The sequence below is a fragment of the Hylaeus volcanicus genome, chromosome 6, assembly GCF_026283585.1.
Source record: "Hylaeus volcanicus isolate JK05 chromosome 6, UHH_iyHylVolc1.0_haploid, whole genome shotgun sequence".
NCBI lineage: Eukaryota > Metazoa > Arthropoda > Insecta > Hymenoptera > Colletidae > Hylaeus > Hylaeus volcanicus.
This window is the reverse complement of record NC_071981.1, coordinates 5,560,928-5,572,912: the sequence shown is the minus strand read 5'-3', so window position 1 is coordinate 5,572,912 and position 11,985 is coordinate 5,560,928. Positions and strand designations below refer to the sequence as shown.

The 11,985-nt window shown below is 35.7% G+C and overlaps 1 protein-coding gene and 1 long non-coding RNA gene across 2 annotated transcripts in view; one reads left to right on the top strand and one right to left on the bottom strand.

Moving 5' to 3' along the window:
• LOC128878250 (uncharacterized) overlaps positions 1–11,985 on the top strand; it is a 246,294-nt gene that overhangs the window by 76,406 nt on the left and 157,903 nt on the right. The window lies entirely within an intron of this gene.
• LOC128878251 (uncharacterized) overlaps positions 1–11,985 on the bottom strand; it is a 63,017-nt gene that overhangs the window by 11,022 nt on the left and 40,010 nt on the right. The window contains exon 2 of the long non-coding RNA XR_008457366.1: positions 4,943–5,299. This is a non-coding gene — a long non-coding RNA (uncharacterized LOC128878251). The remainder of the gene's footprint in view (positions 1–4,942; positions 5,300–11,985) is intronic.

Genomic DNA, 11,985 nt, shown 5'->3' with positions numbered 1-11,985 from the left:
TGCACAATGTGTGTTGAATTTATTCTACAATTAATGTACTAATATGGGTATTTCATTTTGCATAAATGCACATTGCTTTCAGTTATGTGTAGCATGTGTTTATTATATTAGTTTATATCATAAATGTATGTAATCCTATCTAATTATTATCATTAGAAAATAACAACGCAGGTTGGCAAGCTGACGATAATGAGGAGACTGTCTTAATTTTGCAGAATCCATTCTACTTCATGCGTAGAGAAATTCTCGATCGCGATAGTTTTACCTTCCACCTATAGATTCAAGTCTGCCATAGATCTCGATAAATTCTCACCGTTTCCCAGTTTATATGTATATCATCTCGCGTGCCCATAATTAATCCTCTCTTCGTGCAACCGAACGTCCCACGGGTATCCCCGCTCGAATGGATGTAAAAGTATAAAAATTCTCGATCGTTCGTGCTACTTCCGAGCCATTTCCTGGTATTTCGAATTCGTGCTCGATCCCACGAGCCCGGGGATCTCCTTTTTAAATCATTTTCATGCGTACACGAAAGCTCGAGCTGATTTCATCGAGACCAACGCTCAGATTCAACGGTCATCCACACTAGATAGCCATCGAGGTGTTATCGAACCGATTTCTTCTCCTAAATAGTCAACGTTGGTCTCCCTTAACACGTTGGGTCGTGACATTGGGCCCACGTGACGCAAAAATAAGCGACAGAATTTTTTAGTGAAGGAACTGTGGTGGCACTTCCTGTTTTCACTGCTAGAGGGACACCACGCGTTTCTCTGGTTTCTCACAAGTGAAAGGTTCGAATAACATTCATTTAAGCCATTTCCGACCGACATCTAAACATCCCGGCTAAGTTCATCTAAGGATGAACACTCCCTTCCTTTTCTCCCCTCTCTTGCTTATCCTTCACAGAACTGCCACCACACTCACATGTAATATTATTAAATAATTGCATCATATCCTACTTTTACATTATTTCAATATTATATTTAATTTCGCTTTTAAATACAAAACCTCCATCCCATTAATCGCCATTTAATACAAGTATACCCAACCCTGCAATCATACAATTGGTATTTCTTTTACCTTGGCCCATGCCTAACTCTTTTCTAAACAACACATTTCAAATTTTTCTTCCAATACCCGAGTCAGAACACAATAGTCGCGCTTTGAAATCAGTATCAACGCCAATATTCATATCGGAATCTTATTCCAACGACGCTAACGAGCACCTCGATCATCGAAGACAAGTGAAATACAAGCGACACAGAAACGTCGCGAATAAACGCAAAATATACGGATGGTTCATAAATACGTCACGATAAAAAATTCGCCGCGATAACGAGTGGAAAGTTTAGCATAGCCGTTCCGGGAATATCAGCGTCAAACTTCTCGCCGAGGGAGGGGATATCAAACAGAATTTTTCACCCACCGCGGGTACCGTTATCTTGACAATCCTAACGCGAAAAATGCACTTTGTTTCGCCTGAAACCCGACGCAATACGTTCCGCCGAGCGTGAAATCGTTCGTGAAAAATGGACAACGGGTAACCTGGGAAGAAAACGGGGTTTATGGTAAACGCGTTCTGCATGTTCAACGTTAAATGCTGTTACACTTAACAACTTCCACTTTGTGCACAAATATTCCGCGCCCGAGAAGCCTTCAGGTGCGTTCTATTTAATTACGAAAAATGTAAATCGCACCGTGGATAAATACGCCGGACAACATTATCGTCGAATTAATTTGTAATAGTTGAATATTGTTGTGGTTTAATTAAGGGAGCAACTGTTTTCGAAAAGAAATATAAAAGCAAATACGGATAATAAGCTGAACAGGCAGAGTCCTGGGAATCGCAGTTTTGCAACCTAACACGAGTAAATCTGTGAATAAAATATTTTATTAATTCTTAACGCAAGAAAATTATATATAAACATATTCCTTCTTAAAATACAACATCAACCCCTTCCCGTAACATTTAGTTCGACGAAACTCGGCCCGAAAACTGATGTTTACGTTTGGTCCGACTATTTGCTTACGAGCCTGGCATGAAAAAGTCATCGACAAAAAATATTCACGAAAATGTGTTATTGAGAAATAAACGTGGACCAATAGAAAACAATCTTTACCATGAAAGAGGCTGAATTAAATCTGGTCATATCGTTATTCCTTTGTGCCAGCGACGTATTGCGTATGATTTTCTTGAATAATATATTCAGAACTTTTCTTCGCATTTAAAGCACCCTGCATTGTTCTTTTAACGAGCGATTCTCTTTGTGCGCGTCGCGAATTTTTCGACGAAATTCACGGTGAAGTGCATACCAAAGTAAACGCAACTTTATTTTTTGTTGCAACTCGACCGCTCTGCTGGAAGGTTGCTTCTTCGGAAGTGAAGCACGGTTAGCAATTTACAATTCCTAATTGAAAAATATAAACGAAAGAGTTTCGTGACTTGCAACTAAGTTGAAGCTTGAAAAATTTAACAAAGTTACAAGTGGAAAGGAATAGGGGGGAGGTTGTAATATTGTTGAAAACTAGGTAAAATTTCAGAAAGTTGCAAAAGAAAAGGTTTCGAGTCTTTCGATAATGTTGGAGCTTGAAAATTTAAGAAAACTGGAAGAGAAGAGCTTGCAAAATTTAACATAGTTACAAGTGGAATGAAACGGGGGTTGCAACATGGTTGAAAATTAGATAAAATTTCAGAAAGTTGAAAAAGAAAAAGTTTCGAGGGTTCGATAATGTTGGAGCTTGAAAATTTAAAAAAACTGAAAGAGGAGAGCTTGAAGAATTTAACAAAGTTACAAGTGGAGATTGGTGGCGTGCAACATTGTTGAAAAACTAGGCAAAAGTTCACAAAGTTGCAAACGAAGAAAGATTCGAGGCTTCCGACAATGTTGAATGTTGAAATTTAATAAAACTGGAAGAGAAGAATTTCTTTCACGACTTACAACAAATATTGAAGCTTTCAAATTTTAACAAAGTTACAAATGTAGGAAATCGAGTTTGCAACAATATAGGAGTTTCAAAAAATATCGATTCGAATTGAAAATTGAATTGCGACTGTGAGAGATCTAAGAATGCAACAATTATTGCAAAACCAAAAGAGTCACATAGTTGCAAGTGAAATACATCTATAAAATGTTATGAACAAAAATGATGAACATAGTTACAAATGCAATTAATCTAAAAATGTAACAATTATAGCAGAGTCAACAAATCGCAAATAAATGAAATCTAGAAAAGCAAGAGTTAGTGTCAAATGTGGTACTTCGAATTAGCGTTACCTGCTTCATTTATTAGGACAATTGAATCTAATCGTCGCCACGTATAATCCCTATTCATCTGAGAACAATTACGCGCCTGCAGTAGCGAATGAAGTTGCGGATGTAATTGTAAATTGCCATTATTGATTCGTCATTGTCAATGTAGACAAAGGATGATTGCTATAGGATTCATTGTAACACCGCGTGCACATTTGTTGGTAACATAACCAAATTGTCATTAACGCGACGAGCATAAGGATACGTTTGCGCCATCTCGGTGTAACATACGTGATGAGCACATGCATTTACAGCTTATTTACATTCAGAAGCTGCGAGCGTAATTTATTTGATAATTTTTGCATGTTTGGATAATTTACTTCGCCCTATGGTAGAATATTTAAATTACACAGCTGCGTTCTTCCTGCAAATTAAATTGCAGAACAGAGAAAATGAATCTACTAATTTATCATGCAAATGTAATAACGTTTTTAATCGTTCTGCTTTCTATTATTTTTGCACCGTCAAAGCTAATGAATTATGCGTATTAATATACTTAGAGAGGTGCTTTTTTCTTGCAAATTACGAAAATGTATGTTGCAATTCATCAATTTTTAGTAAACTATTAAAGAATATTAAAGAAATTAAGTACGATCTAAGTGAATAAAAGTGGTATTGTTTGTAAAACTCGATGTTTCATTTCTGTTTCAGGTAAGTTACGCAAACTGGACACAGTCAAGTTAATTTCCAACGAAATTCCTCGTAACGGGTAATTATAATAATTCCACGTTATTAAAACCGAGATATTAGGTTGTAGTTCCTAAAATCCGCGGACTTCGTGGAACAATGTAATGAAATTAATTTCATACATGACCACTGCTCCAAAGTAACTTTGACGCTAGTAGAATAAATGCCCCAATTCAACCCGAGGCATCGTTTAATGAAGATTAGTCGCTTTGGAAGGTTGGAAGAATTTCCTTTTCAATTTTATTTATTTACTTGACAATTATTTTGAGTGTAATGTACTGTACACGAATTTGGGATTTAATTATTGTTTCGAATTAAACGAGATTACAGTCGTTGATCGAGTTGTAAGAGACAATGTTTTAGGAAAACAAACTTTTAAAGAAGCAATACTAATGTTAGATTATGTATATGAGTATTATTAGATTTTTAGTATTATTAAAAAATTACAGAGGATAAAGTTATTTAGTTTCCTATGATTAACAGAGTAGCATAAATTGATTCTAATAATGTTAAATTATGTATATGAGTATTATTAGATTTTTAGTATCATTAAAAAGTTATAAAGGACAAAGTTATATAGTTTTTTATGATTAACAGAATAGCATTAGTTCTATATTTTTACAATATTTTTATGGAAACAATGGCAATCTATTTTTTTAATGAAATAATAAATCTACTTTCCGTTTGTATTGTAATGATTTTTAACAACCAGTAAACTTTCAATGTTTATATTAAATGGAAACGTTGAATATTTTTCTCGCATAAAACATTTTCCCAAAAAGGAATTTAGGATTTATATTTCATATTTTAACAAAACACGAACGCAATCAAATATATCTCGTTCTTTTATTTTAAGTGAAAGCATACTTTTGATAAATCGCAGTATTAAACATGAGATTCTAAAGCCTTTAGAAATCTAGATTGGGAATTAATCAACCACTCACCAGTCTGTTTCTTAAGAAGTGCACGTGATTCACGATACCAGGAGATTCCATTTTGAAGGTTCGTGATGGCATACACTGGGTTCCTAACGAGAAAACTACCCTGGGTAGACGAAATAACAGACACTCCAGTCGGGGGGGGGGGGGGGGAGGATGAAATGCAGAGAGGTAATAAGGAGCAGTGATTCTCCTCTTGGGTATTAAAACCCGCACGCGAGCATTCGTGGATCACGAAACTATATTCCTTCCTCTATACAGAAGTTCATTCACTAACGTTCTTTTTGGGCGTTGGTCACGGAAGTGAGAATGTTTTTACAGTTATGCGTGCCAGAGATGTTCCTAGCGAAGTGGAAATCCCATCTGAAACACACAATTGCAAGCTGTTAGTGGAATTCTGGAAAATTATTAAAATGAGAAGAAATCTTCATTTCATGTACAGATAATTAGTTAGTATTCTAAATTAAATGATACAATAATATGATATGGTTGAACGATATGACTAGTATAGAGTTCATTCGATCTTTATTTTATACAGGGTGTTCCAGAAATGTTGGAGATCTTTGAAAGGGGTGGTTCGAGGAGTGATTTGAAACAAGCTTTTTATTACAGAAAATGGTGTCCGAGACTTGGTTAAGGAGATATTAACCCTTTGCACTCGAGAGGTGACTCTCAGTCACCACTAGGTTTCCTTTAGGTCTAATTTCTTTGGAACTCGAAGTGTCAATAAAATAATTATCGAAGAGGTAAAATCAAATTTTCAAATCTCAAATTAGAGATCTCATTTTCGAAGTCAATCTAAGCTTAGCATTCGTGACAATAGAACGCTGAGAAAGCATCTCGAGTTGCTGATAGATACCAGAAAATATCAATGTAAACGAGTGCAAAGGGTTAACAGAAATCCCGACAAATCAGAGCGCGAGTAAGCCGGTATATGCGGCTGTCTAGCACATAGCCTATTCTAGTGCGGCTGACTATCGCATAGCCTATACTACTGTGGCTGACTAGCGCGTGGCCTATGCTACTGTGGCTGACTAGCGCATAGTCTATTCTACTGCGAGCGGTCCACCGAAATACTCGTGCTCTGATTAGTTTGGGTTTTCTGATAATATCTTCGTAACGAAGCCTCGGACAACATTTTCCCCAAGGAAAAAGTTGTTTCAAATCACCCCCCAAATGACCCCTTCCAAGGACCTCCAACATTTTTGGGGTACCCTTTATACAGTTAATACTTTAGCATTCTAAATTAAATGATACAATAATATGATACGGTTAAATGGTAAGACTAGTATACAGTCCATTCATGTACATAATTCTACTGAAACATTTATTTAGACACACCGAACCTATCATTTAATTTTTAGACAAATTTCTTCCAACGAAATAAACATGAATGGTTAAATGGTAAGACTAGCATACAGTTCATTCATGTGTATATTAATAGTGAAACATTTATTTAGACACATCGAACCTATCATTTAATTTGTAGACAAATTTCTTCCGACGAAATAAGTAATATAAAATTAAATATGAAATTAGTTTTATAATTATGCAGAATAATTTGTAATCCTCCTCAATCTCACTGACTCTTTTCCAGTACATTTACGATATTTCTGTGTTAAAATTCCAAAAGCAAATATATTTTAAAAAATTGTTCCTACAGGCACGTATTCAGCAAATGTTTATCAGATAAATCTCACGTTAGGGGAGGGATAGCACGCGTGACGTTGACCTTGATGGAAATTTCACGGTTACGAGAATCAAGTTTCATCGAATGGGCTCGAGGGGTCACATTTCCCTTCGATGGCCAGGGGGATGGGATTCGTTCGGGTTTCGATATTCTCGAGGCTCGTAAAAGAAAGCCATTGGAGGGAAAGGGGGCCAATCGTGGCTTTCTCTGGACGATATACGAGACATGTCGTTTCTAAGGCGACTCGCTAAAGGAGCCACTTTACTGGGTCATAGACAGCCCGGAAAACTAATGATCGAAGCACCCTTCTACCTTTCGAACCTTTTCCCTTTTTCTTTATCGATGCGAATCGTAATTGTCTCGACTTTACAGCGTGCTCCCTCGACTTTCCAGACGCCCAGGGGGTGGGAGGACCCGGCATGGAATTAATGAAGGCTCCTCGCGTGTACTGGGAGTCTAAAAGCGTCTCGTTTGTTGATTTTTTGAATTCGGCTAAGAAAACTGATTGAAATTTACATTCGATGAAGATACTTATATTTTGATACTGTTAACAGCATTTATATTTTTGTTGAGCGATCAAATGAGCCGTTCATTACACAAATCGATTAAATTTAACATTTTTCCAAAAAATTTTAGATTTTAGATTTTAGATTTTAGATTTTAGATTTTAGATTTTAGATTTTAGATTTTAGATTTTAGATTTTAGATTTTAGATTTTAGATTTTAGATTTTAGATTTTAGATTTTAGATTTTAGATTTAGGATTTAGGATTTAGAATTTAGAATTTAGGATTTAGGATTTAGGATTTAAGACTTAGGATTTAAGATTTAAGATTTAAGATTTAAGATTTAAGATTTAAGATTTAAGATTTAAGATTTTAGGTTTTCCAAAATTTGTGCAGTAAACGGCTCGTATATTCTTCCATTTCAAAACCATCAAAGTATATGTGAAAATAAAATTGATTGCACAATATATTTCAACTTTAAATAAATTCAAAATCCAATGCTAGTACGATCCTAATAGGTGGAACCTTTACATCTCCAAACTGAAAGTTTCCCAGAGACCTGTTGCTAATCCCCAAGACCTCCACGTTGTCCGCAGTCGTCGATTCTTGAATCGTGTCGCAAACTTCTCGACGCGATCGGTAATAAACGGAACGACGTAAACGTCTGACCACGTGGAACACCCTGATACGAAAGTAAAGAAACACTTGCCTCCCCCGGTTTGTATAAGCCAACCCCATCAGTGGGATCCGTGGAACAACCTGGCAGACCTTGGTCAAACACTTCGAGAGTTCTCTGTGTATTTATCCAAGTGAAAGATCGAGAAATGATCGGATACATCGTTAACACGAACGTTTTTATACAAAGAAATTGGCTATCGACTTGACGAAATCGAGATTGGTACTTTGAATGTTCGTGGATTTAAACCGGTAATTGCTTTGAAGGTTTAGTTAGATTTTTGGGTTGGTTTGGTTTGGTTTCTAGTATAGAATGGTGGATGGTTAGGATGGTGGAAAACACTGTGCCGAACTTAATGGTTTCGCCTCTTGGGCCTTTTCGATAGAAGTGTGTTTTCATTCGTAACATTTGATATTGTGTCACGTAAAGTAAATGGTCGATGAGAAAGCAGCCTGTGATGCAGTTTCGTGGTAGTAGTTTGGTTTATTTTAGAATAATCAGAGTTGGATGTCGTTCAATCTAAATTTAACTTTTGTGGGAGATTCTGTTATGGGATGGTACTATTGTATGGTACGATGACTAATAATGATTGAATATCAATAGATAGGCCAATTTGAAATAGACATAATGTAATTAGACACTACATTATGCATTCAGGTAATTATTTTGAAAAGAAAATATTCCGGACACTATAATGTATAATAAAATATAAAATAATACAGAAAATATAATATGATATGAAACATTCATCTGTATCCATTCTGGTGTGAGAGACTATCAAATACAGTAATTCCTAATAAATTATTTCTGAGCCATACTATTGAAACTAGAAAATATTCCAGACACTATAATATGCAATAAAATATAAAATAATACAAAAGATATAATACGATATGAAACATTCATCTGATTCCATTCTGGTGTGAGAATCTATAAAATAGTAATTCTTAACAAATTATTTGTGAGTCATACTATTGCTTTAAGATGACAATTAATCTTTATAACAGAGGAAAGGGGTGCTTTTTAGTATCTGAAATATTTTCTTATAATTACCTGACAATAATTTTGACAAAACCAAGTCTCGCCACATCCAAGTCTGGGACATACGAAAAACAATAACGCATGCAAGTTGCAAATCGAGGTGGACCGTGTACACCTGGCAGTTAATTACGTAAGCCACAATATTGCGTTCAGCTAACCTGATCGCAGTTAGGACCGGGGGAGATTCAGTTCCGCCAGCTATTTCAAACTTTCGCGAATCTCGACCCCATTTTCGTGCCGTTATCGGTGCGCACACGTCCCGTTACTTCCGCCTGTTGGAAACTCGTATTAAACCCGCGATGTGTTGCTTTCCACAACTTTAAACCGATGCCGCCGAGCGACTCGCCTAGAACCGTCTAATTCACGCGTCGATGGACACTTTGACAGCTACCAATGCCACCGACACCCTCCTTCGTTCCACACCCAACCGTTTATCTTCCGTGCACGTTGAATTTTCGAGTCGGTTAATTCGTTCTGGAGCACCTTGTATATTTCTAATTCGATGGACAAAAAACGATAGCATTGTTTGTATAACAGATAAAGTTTGTATAATAGTGTAAAGAACACTATTCGAGGCAATGTTTATTGTGGAATGCGGTTGTTTTGTATCTATACACATGGAAGGTAAATGACTGTATGAGTGTTCAAAAATAAATTTCATTATTTTGAGAATTAGTAAAATAAGTTTTATTATTTTGAGAATTAGTAAAATAAGTTTTATTATTTTGAGAAATTTATTTTGTATATAATACCTGAATTTTTATATTCTGACGAGGACTTGTACCTTATACAACAAAGTTGCAATTAATTTCATTTATAAATCTCCTGTTTTATTATTTTGAGAATTCATTTTGAATGTTATCCCTGAATTTTGATATTCTAACGATGACTCGAACCTTACACCACAAAGTTGCAATTAATTTCATTCATAGATCTCCTGGAAATTCTAGTAGCATAATATTCTATACACTCTATCAACGTCACCACGAAATGAACAATGGTTATGTAGTTTTATTATTCATATTTGTAGTTAAAAATGAGAATTACTCTCTGACGATGAAGAAAACATTTGTGAATAGAGAATCGTGTAAAGGATGAGTTGCCAAAGTGGATCATCCGCAAGCTATTATATTACTATCGTGTATAACGGGAAATACCGTTTAACTGGTTTCAACATGACCTGTATCATTCGAGAGTTAGGGGAGTCATAAACGCAACGATTTATTGTACGATGAGTCGCACATTGAGTTATTACGACGGTGGCATCGCAGAACCACGCTCCCATTGAATCCAGCTGCGTCGTGCAACATGTATAACAAGCCCACACACTTTCAAATCTATAAAATACAGTAATTCCTAACAAATGATTTGTGAGCCATATTATTGAAACTAGAAAATATTCCAGACACTATAATATGCAATAAAATATAAAGTAATGCAAAAAATATAATATATGAAATATTCATCTGTATCTGAATGGTTGTATTAAAAGTAGTCGTATCAATCTTTAACACAAAATTCTTATATTTATAATTTTCATTACATATGAACCATTCGTTGCACAAATTGATTAACTCCATAAAACAAAAAGCTGGGAAATGCGATCAAAATTCGAAATAAATTATTTATTATTCAATGGTCAAAAAAATTTGGTCGTTTAATGGCGTTAATCTTTATTATTCAGGAAAGTTATTGTAAATATAAAAAGTGGCTATACCAAGTGCTTTGGCACCTAACATTTTTCAACAAGATTTAAGAATTTAGATTTTAGATTTAGGACTTAGGATTTAAGATTCAAGAGTTAAGATTTTTCAAAATTTGTGCAGTGAACGGATCACATGTTCTTCCACTTTAAAAACATCATAGCATATGTGAAAATAAAATTTATTGCACAATATATTAAGTGAACCGAAAAGTAATGTCGTTTCTGTGAATCTCAATACTTCTTTATCATTCATCAACTCATTGATTTTTAACCATGTAGTATTGAATATTTGCACACTAAATGGCAAAAGGTTGTTGATAACGAGGATAATTACATAATCGATTAAAAATAGAAATGTATTATGAATGTATTTGTCTGAATTTAATGTAAAAGAAATGACATTACTTTTCGGTACATCTAATATTTCAACTGTGAATAAATTCAAAATACAGTGCCAGCTTTCCCTGGAAATTATAATGTCACGTCAACTCGCTAACGAGTTCAATAAATAAAATTTTGTCGTTTACTTAAACATAGGTGTTCCCAGCGGACACTTTATATATCGATCGAGGAATTGCGGATTCATTGGACGCAATTTTTATGGTTGCTTCGGTGCTCTAAGTAATGGAGGTCACGAAGATTTATGAGTGGAAAATGGCCGAAGGAGCGCCGGGGTAAAAGTTCGAATTTTTCTATACGGCGACAGTCCCGCGAGGCGAGTATCCTATATGCAGAGTGTCAGAAAAATGTCTCTGGAAATCGTGGCCACGGTGGCACTGTTTTTGCAGTTCAGCAGTCTCGACTCGAGAGAAATGGAGATCTCGGGATATTAGTTCCGCGGACCCCATGCGTTATACCGAATTCCTTTGAATCCCCGCAAGTGAAGCCGACAAGGGAAACCTTACGATAGGAACGAGTGCATTTTCGGAACGGAGCTATAAGAAACGACGCGTATAAATAAATTCCAGAACGTCGGAGAGAATGGATTCGAGAGATTAAATGAATAATGAAGTAAAGATGGCAGGAGAAAACGTGCAAGTACTACCAATGCTAAGGAATATCGAAATGTACGAAGTATTTAAACAGTTCTATGATAAATTATACAATGATGCATAGTATGTACGTATAGAAATAGTGATTGGAGTTTTGTGTTAAATGAGCACTTACTATTACAACTATATTATATTTATTGTGTAATTCAAAGTAATATTAAGAAGTAAAATACAGGGTGTCCCCAAAAATCTAGGAGGTCCTTGAAAGGGGTGGTTTTGGGGATTTGAAACAACTTTTTCCTTAGCGAAAATATTGTCCGAAGCTTCGTTAAGGAGATATTAACAGAAAACCGTTTACGCGGTAGACGGCCGCAGTAGTATAGTCAACGCGCTAGTCAGCCGCAGTAGTATAGGCTAGCGCCAGTCAGCCGCAGTAGTAT